Consider the following 15892-nt stretch of genomic DNA (forward strand, 5'->3'; position numbering starts at 1 on the left):
TTCTCTGAGCACAATGAATCCCATTGACAGCAATGAGAATGAAACTGCAGGAAACTAAGAGACAGAGTCCTATCAAACGTTTATGTGCCCCTTATATCCCACATCCACTATTATGCCAAGTCCTCACATATTACTTGCCCTGCTGCCAACCGTGTGCCTTTGAGTGGGATTACTCAACTGTCTGAACATTCACTGGGTCCCAGAGGTAAAGTAACTCACTCACCCCTGGGGGCAGACAACCAAGCTTTCTGCCCATGACTTACAGCCAAGCTTCTGTAATCATGGCCTGGCAACCATTCTGACCCTTTCATTATGAATTCACTCAGGGGAGAAACTAAGAGCCTGTGGAGACAGCCACTCACATTTTCTTTTACTGGACTAATGACTCTGAGAAAAAGTTTCTCCCCCATATTCTATAGATCATTATATCAAAAGAGGAAGTATGACTTGATATTTTAAGATAGTAAATTAATAGTGCTCACTTCGGCAGCACATACACTAAAAATCAGAATGATACAGAGAAGATTAGCATGGCCCCTGCGCAAAAATGACACACAAATTTGTGAAGCGTTCCATATTTTTTTAAAAAAAATAGTGAATTAATAAAGACTCATTTGTCCCCTCCTCCACTAAAAAAAATTTTTTAAGCCCCATTCCAAACAACAAAGAATAGAAAAAGCAGACATCAACTCCTTCAGAGAAATCAGAAGACTGGTGGTAGCCATCTGTGAAGGTGTGAAGGCGTAATTGCCCAGGGAGAAACAGTGCAGGGGAGCAGAGCAAGGTCAAATTCAAGTGCCTACAGAGAAATATATTTATTCACCCTTAAAATTCTGAAAGGGCTCAGGAAGTGAAAGCGTCAGGCACCACAAAACCTGGGGAGAGCCATGACCTGAAGACAAGTGCATTTCCTACAAGTCTGTGTAAGCAACAGATCCTCAGACCACCAAAGAACACACAGAGCATAATCTTTGGAGGGGCTCAACTGAACACGGGAGTCCAGGTAGGGGAGGCCAGATATGGAACAGCAGGGGAACAGGGCATGCTCCTGAAAACACATAGGTGAAGAAAAAGTCCACATCCTGGAGAGTCGAACCTCTACCTCATTTCCCACCCAGCCCCAGAATACATGGGGCCAGACCCATGCTCCTCAGACAGGAGTTACATCTCTAAAGAAAAAAAAAACACCTCAAGAGAAATCACCTACACCTACAGGTATTAGAGTCCACAATAAAACAGCCAGCGCACTCCCTAACTGTCCTAAAGAGAAGCCCACCAGGTGACAAGCACTGGCCTCTGGCCCGAGGGACACACAGCTTGCAGTCAGCCTTTATTGCTTACTGTTAGATATAAATGAGTAGCCAATAGCAAATAAAAGAGGTTCAACATCATTAACCACCACGGAAATGCAAATCAAAGGCACAGTAAGATACCACCACACGCCCACTACGGTTGCTATACTCAAAAAGATGGACAATAACAAGTGCTGACTGGGCCCTGGAGAACTTCATCCCTGGGTGGAACCCTTGTGCACTGCTGGTAGGAATTAAAATCAGTGTAGCAATTCTGGAAATCAGTTCGGCCAGTCCCCAAAAGGTTAAACATAGAGTTACCACTGGACCCAGCAATTCCACTCCTATACCCAAGAGAAATGAAAACTTATGTCCACACAAAAACTTGTGTGTAGATGTTCATCACAGCATTATTCACAATAGTCAAAACATAAAAAATCTAAATGCCCATCAACTGATGAATACATACACTGTGGTCTATCCACACAATGAAATACCACCCTGCAATAAAAGGAATGAAGTACTGACACATGCCGTACCACGGATAAACCTTGAAATCATATGATAACTGAAAGAAAACCATCTTCAAGATCTCATATTGTAGGACTTCATTTATATGAAATGCCCAGAATATGCAAATCTAGTGAGACAGAGTGTAACTGCCCAGGGACTGAGGAGCTTAGATGGAAATGGGGAGAGACTGTTAATGGGTGCAATATTGTAATTTATAAGAAATAGATATGTGACTTCCGGCCAAGATGGAGGTGTAGGTGGAAACACTGCGCTTCCTCACACAACCAAGTTTAAAGACAACAAAGTTTTAGTAACAAAACACAATCAAAACACAGAAAATTGAACTGTACGAAAGTCCGACAACGACAAACCATTCACCCAGACCTGTAAGAGGGGGCAGAGCCAGCAGCTGGTGGAATGGGGTCCCGCAGGAAAAGGTGGGCAGACCACTCAGGTGCACAGGCAGCAGTTGGCAGATCCCAGGTGTGGGGTGGCAATGGGCAGACCCAGTGAGGGCTCAAGGCGGCTGGCTGACTGCGGTCATACATTCACACGCAGATAAACCAGGCAGAGGATCGAGCAGTGAGACAAACAGCGCAAACCAGGGCCCCAGCACCAGGAAATAAAGCCTAAAATCACCGATCGGAAAAACTTTCAGGGTCGAGGTGCTGGGAGAAGCTCCCAGGCTCACAGAGAATTCGTTGGAGAGACCCACAGGGTCCTGGAGGGTGCACAAGCCCATAAACCCAGGAACCAGCACCAGAAGGGCCCAATTTGCTTGCAGGAAGCAGCAGAGGGGACCGAAAACCGAGAGAGAGCAGAACAAACACCATTGCCCCTCTCTGACCCCACCCCCACATACAGCGTCACAACCCAGTGACCTGGGTTGCCCCACCCTGGTGAACACCTAAGGCTCCACCCCTCATACCTAACAGGCGCGACCTGGCCAAAATATTAAGGCTCAAGAAGTACAGCTCAAAGCCCCAGAGCCAATACTTCTAAGCAACCAAGAGATAGCCAACCTATCAGAGGCACAGTTCAAAACACTGGTGATCAGGATGCTCACAGAACTGGTTGATTTTAGTCACAAATTAGAGGAACAAATGAAGGCTAAACTAAGTGAAATGAAGGGAAATGCACAGGAAACCAATAGTGATGGAAAGGAAACTGGGACTCAAATCAATGGAGTGGACCAGAAGGAAGAAAAAAATGACCAAACAGAAAAGAATGAAGAGACAAGAATTTAAAAAAGTGAGGAGAGGCATAGGAACCTCCAGGACATCTTTAAATGTTCCAACATCCTAATTATAGGGGTACCAGAAGGGGAAGAAGAAGAGCAACATGTGGAAAACTTATCTGAACAAATAATGAAGAAGAACTTCCCCAATCTGGCAAAAAAAAAAAATAGACTTCCAGGAAATCCAGGAAACCCAGAGAGTCCTAAAGAAGCTGGACCCAAGAAGGAACACACCAGGGCACAACATAATTACATTAGCTAAGATTAAAATGAAGGAGAGAATCCTAGAAGCAGCAAGAGATAAGGGGACAGTCACCTACAAAGGAGTTCCTACCAGGCTGTCAGCGGATTTCTCAAAAGAGACCTTACAGGGAAGAAGGGGCTGGAAAGAAGTATTCCAAGTCATGAAATCCAAAGACCTACAGCCAAGATTGCTTTATCCAGCAAAGCTTTCATTTAGAATGGAAGGACAGATAAAGTGCTTCTCAGATAAGGTCAAATTCAAGGAGTTCATCATCACCAAGCCCTTATTATATGAAATGCCTTTAGCATTTACCTAAGAAAAAGAAGATAAAGAGTATGAACAGTGAAAGGACAGCAAACACAGTTATTAACAACCACACCTAAAACAAAAGCAAACTAAAAAGACAGCTAGGTCAGGATCGGAACCATAGAAATGGAGATCACATGGAGGGTTAGCAACAGGGAGTGGGAGGAGGAGAAGGAGGGAGAAGGTACAGAGAATAAGTAGTATAGGTGGTAGGTAGAAAATAGACAGGGGGAGGGCAAGAATAGTATGGGAAGTATAGAATCTAAAGAACTTGTGACACATGGATATAAACTAAAGAGGGGGAATGGTGGAGGAGGGGGTGTGCAGGGTAGAGGGTAGTGAAGGGGGGGAAATGGGACCACTGTAATAGCATAATCAACAAAATATATTTTAAAAAATAGATAGGTGGTCAATCAAATGACCAAAGTATATATCTCGTACGTATTTGGTCTCCATCCACAGTTCTTGATTTCCAGCTCCCAAAACCTTAGAATTTACTAAGTGTTGTGATTAATGAAGGTGTTTTTGTTATGTTAATGAGGTGACCAAACCTCACCTAAAAATACAGTGACCCAACCGTGAGATCAGAGAAGGGTAGAACTTTCGGTGGCACCTTCTGACCTCTAGGGAGGAAAGAGGGGCTGGAGACTGAATCGATCACCAATGGTCAAAAATTTAATCAATCACACTATGTAATGAAGCCTCCATACAAACCCAACGTGAGGCTCAGAAGTTCTTGGCTGGTAAACACATGGAGGTGTGGTGGGGGTGGCTTGCTAGGAGAGGGCATGGAAGGTCCACACCCTCTCCACACACCTTGCTCTGTGCATGGGCGTCTCTTCCAGCCTGCTGTTCCCGAGTCCTGCCCTCTTATGGAAAACAAGCCATCTGGTGAGCAAACTCACAGGTTTGCTCACAGGTTTCTAAGTCCCGTGAGCCACTCCAGCAAATTAATTGAACCAAGGAGGAGGTCATGGGTCAGTCAGAATCAATGGGTGCTGTGCAGGAACCCACCCCTGCCCACACTGAAAATGGAGTCTCTGAACCACGTTGATGGGCCACGGGTTTATTCTGGAGGGGGGCAAATGTTCTAAAATTGATGTGGTGATGGCTGCACAAGTCTGGGAGTATTCTACAAACCACTGAATTGTGTACATTAAATATGCAAACTGCATATGTGGCATATCTCAAAAAAATGTTTTGAAAGAAAGATTAGATAGATGAGCACACAGACAAATACATAGATAGATCGCTAAATAGCCAGCAAGGACAGATGCCAACAGCCCATTTTCTTGTCCTCCTTCGACTTGTCATACACTCAGCAGCCAGGTATTTACTGTCCTTCAGGCCCAAAACAGAAAGAAAGAAAAAGAAAAAAGAGGCGGGATCGAGAAGGAAGATTCTTCTTTAGAAACACATTGACCTGTCTGGGACAAACCACAGCCTGACACAGATGCCAGTGCCTGTGAACACTCAGCCTGCCTCCCCCCATCCTCACGTTTGGAGACCCTCCATTTGAGCTCCCTGCCTGTCTACTCACTTTAAAGCTAGGCCAGCTGGTCAAAAGCCGTAATACTTAGTCTTTCTACTGATCCATCCTCAAATGAAGACTGACCATCAGACATTTGAGGAAAGACTGAAATAAGAAAAGCCCAAGAAAAACAAAAGAGCAAAAAAATTACTCCAGGCCCTGGCTGGTATAGCTCAGTGGACTGAGCACAGGAGGCCTATGAACCAAACAACCACGGTTTGATCCCTAGTCAGGGCACATGGCCTGGGTTGCCCACCAATTCCCAGCAGGGGACACACGAGAAGCAACACACATTGATGTTTCTCTCCCTCTCTCCATCCCTTCCCCTCTAAAGATAAATAAATAAAATCTTTTTTAAAATGTGTTTAAAAAAATTACTCCAGGGGAAAAAAGGGTAATTCAAAACTAAAAAATTAGGAGGGAAAACTCCCAGATCTCCAGGATGACAGGAAGGTCTACAGGAAGTACAGGGAACTGACAGATTCAAAAGGAGGACAGACTTTCCGCAGCTGCTACTAAGGTGCTCCATCCTCAGGGATGAGGCCCGTACCTCCTGGCTTCTTGGCCTCATCTCAGAGCTCACCTGCATCTACTGGGCCCACACCCTGCCCCACAACAGGGTGCAGCTCCTGGAGGATGAGGTCAATGCCCTCATTAAAGCGGCTGGGGGAAATGTTGAAACTTTCTGGCCAGTGTCCCCGTTGGGAGCCCTGTCTGCAGTGCAAGGGCCCAGGGACCTGCCCCAGCAGCAGCGGTTGGGTCCCCTCCACCACCTCTGCTCAGCTGAGGGCAAGACAGCAGAAGCAGAGACAGAAAAATCCAAGAAGTCTGAGCATAACATGGCTTTGGTCTTTTTGACCAAACCTCTTCTGTAACATTCAATAAAAACTGAACTTTTAGAAGAAAAACAGTATGATATAAAGCCTACAAACCCATGAAGAAATGTATGTTTAAAAAAAAACCCCACAACATTTGCCTTTGAGTAGCACAGAACACTGCTCACAGCGGGAAAGGGGGACCCTGGTCCACTCAAGTACTGAACAATACTACGTGCTTCAAATCCACTACACTCTCACTTTTACACACCTACAGAGGAGCCACAGAGACTTCTCTATTCTTACAGACCAGTAGGTAAACATTATCAACCCTGACAGGACAAGAACTAAGGTGGAGTTGACAGAAGCAACTTAAGGTGGAAAGAAAGAACGGTAGACGTAAAATGGTTAATGTGCTCGTTTTACGGACTATGGAATCAAGGTGTTGAAAGCAGATGGAACAGGAAACAGAAGTTTAAGTGTCTGGTCTGTAGGGACAGAAGTGAGTGGCAGTAGGAAGGAGAACAATGATATAACTGGAAAAGGGGTAAGAAAAAAGGTGTGCCATTAATCAGAACCTTTATCGCCAAGGTACAGCAATAGACAAAATGAGAAAAAAAGGCAGATGCGAATCATGTTGGAGAGGAGGGGAATTGGGGGTACCGATGCCTTCATCAGCTTGTCTGTACTGTTTGACTCTTATTTTTATCAAATTAACTGCGTACAGTTAAAAGCTATTTTGAATACTTCTGTGATCTTGCAAGGTTTAAAGGGTCTATTTTTAAAGATGCAATAATGTATCTGGCTAACATACTTCTACTGTCTCTTTTCTAAGCCGAGGAACTTCACACCTGCTTTTCTAACAGCCCTGCAGTGGACTAAACCATATCAAAGGGTATCATTCAACTCCCCCACCTTCCATTTAAAACAGGATATAAATGCGCATGGTGTGTAATCATTTTCAAGGGGAAGAGAGAAAAGAATAAGCATGGATCATGATTTTAAAAATAGATTACTGGAGAGGCAAAGGCAGAGGGCTGACTGCTACACTTCTGGCTCACATCAGTAACTTCATGATAAATACAAAAAGCTCAACTATTATATAATAAGCACTATAGAAATCCTAAAACTCTACCATAATATATTAGCCTTTAAAAGCCAAAAACAGAGCTATTGCCAGTTAATCTCAAAACAGGGGAAATTTTACAAGAAATATGGTTCGGGCATATTAAAGATCCCTAATTGTTGTGTGCTCATTAACCAAAGAACCTGTTAAGCCCGATGCCCACTAACCTATATCATCTGTCCAGTTTACATTTTTTTCCAATATAATTAACACACACTGAATCTCCAACAGATAATCTGTTCTACTTATTGACATCAAAACAATATGGTTTTCAGGGAGGTGGGCAGCAGGAGCAAAGAAAGAGTAAGGGATGAATGATGGAGCCAATCTCCCAAGTTTTAAAAGAATTTGTCACCATCTTTTAAAAAGAAAAGAACTATTGATTGGGTTCCCGAATTATATTATGTGTTGATCAATTCAAGAACAGCGTAATGCTGCTGACAAAAACCACAGAATAACAGGATTTTGAATAATCTTTCACTGAAAGGCAAAAGTTAAACATCGTATTCCTTACGAGGACTACAACAGTAGACATATTAATAGTGCTAGGCACTCTTCCTAATATATCAGGGCCCACAGTAAAACCACTGCTAAAGTCTAGAAACGGTCATAACAAATCTTTCAACCTTACAACATGAAAGTCAGTTGATAATTTCTTTGTCTAACACCTAATAAAACTCATTCTTCCAAAATTGTGGAAAAGTTAAGCCCAGTCCTCCCTTATTATAAAGTTTCCTGTTACAAAGTTGCATGGTTTACACATATGTTACACTTTATTATTGAAAAAAGTACTCCTTATAACACCCTCTTTGTTGTAACACTCAACATACTGTGCCTCCAGGCTAGATATGTAATGAAAGCAAAATGAACTCAGACAGATTGTTGAGGAAAAAAGCTAGTTTCTTTTTAGTAGTCTTTCTAAAGCCTTTTTTCTTTCCTTGTAGCTTTTCATCATCTCAACATTTTGTTTCCACTGAACACTTTCCTTTTCTTTTTACATATTTCCTTTGGTAAATGAAAGATGATAGGTTGTTAAAACCAGTTTGTACTACCTTGGAAACAAGCACTTTTAACATACAACCCCTGCCTTCCAAAACCTTGCACAAATTCCACCCATAGGACAATGAACTGTACAGGACTTCATCAACCAGCTGCAAAATGCCACAGGAAATCTTTATTTTCCACTCACACATTTTTATGTTCATAGTCCCCTAAAATCATGAATATAGCTTTCTAAATTAGATTTAGGAATATTTCACAGTTATTGTTTCCATATTAAATGACACTGTCTTATTTTAGCAAAGATCTAGAAACACTCCTTTGAAAGGTCCTTAGTCAGAAATTTCAATGCAAGGAAATATAGGTTTAAAACTCTGCTTACTTTAACTACAGTTGAAATGTTAATATAATACAGGAAGCCTTGTTCTGGTATGCCATTAATCATTTCTAATATTCTAAGTTAGCCAGCAGGGATTTAAATTATGTACTATATGAAATACTGAAGATGCAAATTAGAACTCTACTCTCAACAATGTTGAGTGTCTTAAAATATTACAATACCAAGAAGAATTGGAAATATTTCTAGAACTGTAATTTAAAAAGTCACCCCATATTTATATGAGATTTTTAGTCTACGGCCATACCACCCTGAACGCACCCGATCTCGTCTGATCTCGGAAGCTAAGCAGGGTCGGGCCTGGTTAGTACTTGGATGGGAGATTTTTATTTTTGTAGATGCCACATAAAGAATTATGTAAGGATGTTCATAACAGCTCCATTCTCATTAGTTATATATATGTGTGTGTGTAAATATATATATATATAGCCTGTCGAGAAAGCATCCAGTTATGTAATANACAGTTTAAATGTTAATATAATACAGGAAGCCTTGTTCTGGTATGCCATTAATCATTTCTAATATTCTAAGTTAGCCAGCAGGGATTTAAATTATGTACTATATGAAATACTGAAGATGCAAATTAGAACTCTACTCTCAACAATGTTGAGTGTCTTAAAATATTACAATACCAAGAAGAATTGGAAATATTTCTAGAACTGTAATTTAAAAAGTCACCCTATATTTATATGAGATTTTTATTTTTGTAGAGGCCACATAAAGAATTATGTAAGGATGTTCATAACAGCTCCATTCTCATTAGTTATATATGTGTGTGTGTGTGTGTAAAAATATATATATGGCCTGTCGAGAAAGCATCCAGTTATGTAATATAAATAGAGACACTTATTGAAGAAGATACAAGAAACACTGTACATAGGACAATGACACCTCAGACCCCTTCGAAGCCCCCTTGGGACTTCGCACAGTTCTCCTAATCACCATCAGCTGCCCCATCACATTTACCTGAATCTCATTGATGGTCTGAAATCTCTTCCCTTTCAGAGGTGATTTTAGTTTCGGGAAAAGCCAGAAGTTTCAGGGCACCAAATCTGGGCTGTAGTGGGGCTGAGTTGCCTGGGTGATTTGATGTTTCTCAAAAAAACTCTGCACGAGACATAATGCATGAGCAGGTATGTTGTAGTGATGAGGCTGCCAATCACCAGCTGCCCATAGCTGCAGCCTTCTGAATCATCCAGATAGTTTCCAGAAGAATGTTCAAGCTTAACACAAAATCTGATGCAGACTCGTTGCTCTACTCGCTCAGTCATTTTGACTGTGACGGCCACGCAGTACACATGCTCACTCAGTGGCATCTACCACCCGCACTGACCAGTACAGTGAAGTCATCACTGTTCACACATGCGCATTCCAGTCCACTCTCCTTGGCTGCCAGGTGACATCAATGTCTCGCAAACTGTTCTCTTTATATTAACGCTGGACTTTTTCCAAACAGACTATATAGATACATAGATATATATCTCCTCTACCCAGAGTATTACTAATGTAATACTTTTAAAATACCTTTAACATTGTAGTAGTAAACACAAACATTAGCATAAATCTCTCCCTTATATTTTAAAATTTAAATCTGCAAGCAAGAGTTTCCACATAGAATGTGAAAGGGTTACTGAATCAATTCAAGAGAGACTGGGGGAGGGGAAGAGTGTCCACTTCCCACAGCAGTGTGCTCTGCAGATGAATTCTGGAACTGTTGGAGACCGTCATATCTCAGCGTCATTTGAATACAAAGTAGTCTTATGGCAATCATTTCCTCCTCAATTGAGTAAACTATTTAATGGCTCAGTTACTCCACTGTAATGAAGGGGACCATGACGGATATGACCAAAAATGGCCATCGGCTCCTATGGAGATGACCACATTTAACCGTCTTCTTGTCAAAGGCAATCCGGACCACAGACGTACATTCCCGTTAATACTCTTCCAGCCTTGGCATTCAGCCACCACAAAAGACACTATTACTTTTTTCAAACAACACCAAGAAACTTCGAACATTCTTTTCAGCCTTTCCCCACTGTTAGCCACAGTAGGCAGTGAATATTTAACCACCGAACATCAATAGTGCATGTAGGGAAGGAATGAGAACCCACCTTTCAGGAAAAGTAACAACTTTAAATGGCCACTTAAGAAATGAATTTGCAGACAACAGGGAACCCTCTTTTATAATCAACCCCCAGGAACTGAAGGTTTTATATGACAACATTCAGGAAGGCACTGTTTGAAAGTAACATTGTTTTATGGGTCTTGGACTAGAAAGTCTATAAATGAATACCATATATATGAGAAAAACCAGCACGGAATGAGACTCAATCCTATTATCCCCTTGATCTTCTGACTTCTCACTGTGGATCCATAAATGATCTCGAAAACAAATGAGGGAAGCTCTCCAATATTATAAAACACCTACAGGTTAATGCTCAGGCAAGGAACGGGCCCGCGCGCCACAGGGACTCTGCTCTCACGTTATCCTCCCGCATGTCGACCACATCTATTCAAATGTAGGGCCATGAGCTTCACTGGTCGAACGAGGGTTTTCGAAACCTTATCTGTGGATTCCCTAGAAGGAAAACACTGCTCAGCTCTCATCAGCACCAACATCCCACACCCACACAAAAGAGCAAGGCTGTGCTCTGGCCGTTCGTGCATCCTCCAGATGCAAAAGGCAACTTACTGATTCTTGGGTTCTCTATTTTCCTTGGCGGGCTTTTTATTCCAAAGAATTCAAAAATTTTTATTTATGTGACAATGTAATCCCATACAAGCTTATAGAAGTTATTTTTTGTAATTTAAAAAACATTCTACCATACTCATATACATTACTAATAAAATCTGTTCACCTCATTTACTGACAATTATTTTCCAAGCACACTGAACCTTTTCTATGCAGTATTTTCTTCCCACCTCAGTCACAAACGTGGGGCCACTGTGCTGTCAATCTTTATAATCTACACCGGGCCCACAGTATGTCTACACTCTTACATTAAACCTTCCCTGAAAAACTTCTACTTTTCTAAAGTTCCATCTGACTGAAAAAAATCAAAATAAAATAAAAGAACTGGAAGAGCTGAAGGAAAATGAGCTTTCACAAGGCACACAAAAAAAGAGAGAGATAAAGGGTTAAAAGAAGAAATGTCTTTTATACTACAAATTAAGAAATTTAAATAACTTTTTAAAATATATTTTATTGATTATACCATTACAGTTGTTTTATTCCCCCCCTTCATTCCCCTCCACCCACACACTCCCTCCCACTCCATTCTCCCCTCCTTAGTTTATAACCACATGTCTCAAGTTCTTTAGATTCTATATTTCCCCTACTATTCTTGCCCTCCCCCCTATTTTCTACCTACTGTCTATGCTATTTTCTGTACCTTCTCCCCCTTCTCCCCCTTCCACTCCCCTGTTGCTAACCCTCCATGTGTTCTTCATTTCTATGGTTCCGCTACTGATCTAGCTATTCTCTTGGTTTGCTTTTGTTTTAGGTGTGGTTGTTAATAACTCTGAGTTTGCTGTCCTTTCACTGTTAATATTTTTCATCTTCTTTTTCTTATATAAGTCCCTTTAGCATTTCATATAATAAGGGCTTGGTGATGATGAACTCCTTGAATTTGACCTTAACTGAGAAGCACTTTATCTGTCCTTCCATTCTAAATGAAAGCTTTGCTGGATAAAGCAATCTTGGCTGTAGGTCTTTGGATTTCATGACTTGGAATACTTCTTTCCAGCCCCTTCTTGCCTGCAAGGTCTCTTTTGAGAAATCTGCTAACAGTCTGATGGGCATACCTTTGTAGGTGACTATCCCCTTATCTCTTGCTGCTTCTAGGATTCTCTTCTTCATTTTAATCTTGGCTAATGTAATTATGATGTGCCTTGGTGTGTTCCTTCTTGGGTCCAACTTCTTTGGGACTCTCTGAGCTTCCTGGATTTCCTGGAAGTCTATTTCCTTTGCCAGACTGGGGAAGTTTTCCTTTATTATTTGTTCAAATAAGTTTTCCACTCATGGCTGTTTCTTTCCCCCTTCTGGTACCCCTATAATCCGGATGTTGGAACGTTTGAAGATGTCCTGGAGGTTCCTAAGCCTCTCCTCATTTTTTTGAATTCTCATTTCTTCATTCTTTTCTGTTTGGTCATTTTTTTCTTCCTTCTGGTCTATTCCATTGATCTGAGTCCCAGTTTCCTTTCCATCACTACTGGTTTCCTGTGCATCTCCCTTCATTTCAATTAGTTTAGCCTTCATATGTTCCTCTAATTTGTGACTAAAATCAACCAGTTCTGTGAGCATCCTGATTACCAGTGTTTTGAACTGTGCATCTGAGAGACTGGCAATCTCTTGGTCCCTTAGAGTTATGGGCTCTAGGGCTTTGAGTCCTTCTCGTGCCATCTTTTGGGCTGTTCGTGCCTGTTACTTATCAGGATCGGAGCCCTAGGTGTTCACCAGAGCAGGGCAACTCAGTCGCTGGGTTGTGATGCTGTAAGAGGGGGCGGGGTCAAAGAGGAGAAATGGTGGTTCTGTCTGCCGCCTACAGCTGCCACCACAGGTGCCACAGCTGCCACTGCCACCGGGGCCTGAGCGCTTCGTCTCCCCGCACACGAATGTGCCACCGCAGTCAGCCCTCCAACACTGGGTTCGCCCGCTGGGGCCTGCGCGGTCCGTCTCACTGTGCACGAATGTGTGACCGAAGTCAGTCTGCCCCACACCCTGACTGGGTCCGGACTGACTGCGAGCCTAGGTCAGGGGATCTTTCCTGCCCGACCTTGCTCCGCTGCTGGCTCCGCCCCTCTTACCATCCCGGTTGAACGGTTCATTGTTGTTGGACTTCCGTATAATTCAATTTTCTGTTCTTTGGCTGTGTCTTTGTTCTCCAAACCTTTGTTGTATTCAAACTTGGTTGTGGGAGAAGGCACAGTGTTTCTACCTATGCCTCCATCTTGGCGAAAGTCCTTAAATAACTTTTTAAAACTTAAAACTTTTCAATCCGTGAATGTTATCCGTGAATATCACATTTTATGCAGAAGAACACTATTATAACAAAAGGATGAATAACATGCAGAAACATAACTCCAACTAGATGAGAAAACTCATTATTTCCGCTGGTAAACCTGCCTGTGTAGGTGCTGCCTCTCCAGCACATGGGAAAGGACTGGAGCAGCAGGGAATCCGGGAGCCCTGCGTGTTCCCTCCACTTTGGCCACAGTGGGAGGCAGTAACTACCATAAGCCTGGCACTGTAGCACCGGCTCAACCTGTGTTTGTGAAAGAAGAAAACAAAACTCAGAAGCTGGCTAAAACAGGGGCATTAGCTAACATTTGTTTCTGTGAAAAAAATAACCCCTAAAGCCTAATGTGTGTAACATCAGTCCTGTCCAATCACATAACTGTTTGGGTGCGTTCACTCAACAGATACTCACTCAGCATCCGCTATGTGTAAAGGACCACGCCAGACACTAGATCCAGTGGAGAACGAAGGGCTTGGCCTCTGCCCTCATGAAGCTCCCAGAAAGGCCTCCCTGTCCTTCCTCCTGGAGTTCTCACCAACCTTCTCTCTAACTAGCAAGGCCCTTAAATAAAGGGTGTGTGTTAGAAAGAATATGGACTTCAAAATCAGGTAACTCTGGGTCCAAAGCCTCCCAATGTCCAGGTATGATTTGCAGCAAGACCCTGACCTTCGCTGAGCTTGCTTCCCAGTCTGGGAAAGAGTGATTAAGTCAGCTCCCTTACAGGGTTGCACGCAACAGCACAACACACTGCAATACAGGAGATAATAAATATTAGTTCTCTCTCCACATAGTCTTCCCCATAAATAATATAAAAATTCCTGGTAGAAAATCAAGATACAAAAGACAGAAATCTCAAAAAACTGCACATGAGAGGGGAGATGGGTATAAAAGGGGACTAAATCATAATGGGAAAAAATGCAATAAAAAAAATTTTTAAACTACATGGGAGACAACTTTCTAAGCTTAAAAGGAATGGAATAAATCATACAGGAAAGCAATGACTGGACCACATTAAAAAACACACAATTTAAAAGCCAAGAATAATCTGCCAAAAAGACATTCACATCAAGTACAAAGAAATCAGCCCATACTAAATAAATAGATCATATAATAGAAAAAATTTTTTAAAGATTATCTTTCAAGGAGTCCACCAGAATCATCCACACAACTGAACTGCTGAATCTACAGAACTTTTCTGAACATCCAATTCTCAAATCTGGCAATCCAAGGACCATTTTCAAAAACTCTTTCAAATGCAATATTGTGTATTAAACAAATCAGTAAGTGAGTACATGACAGAGAATAGTACACACACTCCAGCTGCAGTGAAACAAAGGAGAGAACACAGTTTCACGCTATAACCTTCAAGAAACGGCAGCCGTCAAGAAACGGAAACGCTTCCAAGAATCTTGACAGCTGGACTCAGAGCTTGGTGAAGGTGCAAACTCGGAACTCCACAAAGGCCGTGAAAAACAAAACACCTTACTAAACCTCTCAAGTCAGAGAAAGACCCAGAGGGGACACAGACAGCCTGGTGAAACGGAAATGCCCGAAATGCCAGAAGCTCGACCTTCACCACAGTCCCTTTCTACCAAACAAGAAGAGCGAATTTTACCATTGTTGGTGATTCTCTGCAAAAAGAGAAAGCTGTAGAGGCCATAAACCATAGAAATAGCAGTCAGGTGAAATACGTCCAGCCACAGTGATGAGTCCGGGGAGCAAGACGGGCTGGAGAGGAGCTGCCTCACCTGGTCCTGCACACCCCCCCCACCAGGGGTCAGGAGAAAGTTGTGCGGGGGGGACACAAACAGGTTCTGGCGAGGCCCGTCAAACAGGGAAAGGAACAAATGGGGGCGACTCTAAGAAAACCTCCGAAGTCTGAGAACATCTCCCCACCTTCCAAGATGAGCAGGTAACAGACCATCCAGGTGGCATGAACACTGATTAGAGACACTTAAGAAAACCGCAGAAGACAGGACAAAGGCCAGATCATCCAGCAAGGTGCCCTGGTGGCAGACACCCATTCCACCTGCCCCTCCCATCCCTACCGCCCCCACAGACAAGGGACAGGCCAGAGACACTAAGCAGCACCCAGCCCTCAAGAAGGTATGTCACAGAAAGGAAAATGAACTCATCTCTGACTGCAGGGGCAGAGGGGGACGCCAAAGCAAGGGAAATTCACCAGCTCCTTAAAAAACAAAGCAGCCCCCCAGGGGCTGGTGAGGCGGAGCCTGAGCAAGACCAGAAGAGATGGGCCTGACAAACCCACGAACACACTGCAGAAAAATGGCAGGGAGAAAGGAAGATACCATACAAAAAAAGGAAAAACAGAGCCAAGAACCAAAAGAGAGCTCTCAGAAAACATTTCACACTACTGAGCAGTTTAAGAACATAAATTAAACTTTAAAGGCGGG

At 42.6% G+C, this 15892-nt stretch overlaps 1 protein-coding gene and 1 non-coding gene across 5 annotated transcripts in view; one reads left to right on the top strand and one right to left on the bottom strand.

Moving 5' to 3' along the window:
* Window positions 1-15892, bottom strand: part of BBS9 (Bardet-Biedl syndrome 9) — a 359454-nt gene that overhangs the window by 305159 nt on the left and 38403 nt on the right. Inside the window, exon 2 of one of the 4 annotated variants that reach the window (XM_037041165.1) lies at window positions 14145-14225. The exons of the other annotated variants lie outside the window; for them this stretch is intronic. The gene's annotated coding sequence lies outside the window, so the exon portion shown is untranslated. The remainder of the gene's footprint in view (window positions 1-14144; window positions 14226-15892) is intronic. 4 annotated transcript variants of the gene reach the window in all.
* On the top strand, window positions 475-582 carry LOC118983723 (U6 spliceosomal RNA). The gene has a single exon (XR_005065781.1). It is a non-coding gene; the product is annotated as a U6 spliceosomal RNA (small nuclear RNA).

Source organism: Sturnira hondurensis, unplaced genomic scaffold, assembly GCF_014824575.4.
Source record: "Sturnira hondurensis isolate 20B ecotype Veracruz unplaced genomic scaffold, ASM1482457v3 Scaffold0002840, whole genome shotgun sequence".
In the NCBI taxonomy this organism is placed as follows: Eukaryota; Metazoa; Chordata; class Mammalia; order Chiroptera; family Phyllostomidae; genus Sturnira; species Sturnira hondurensis.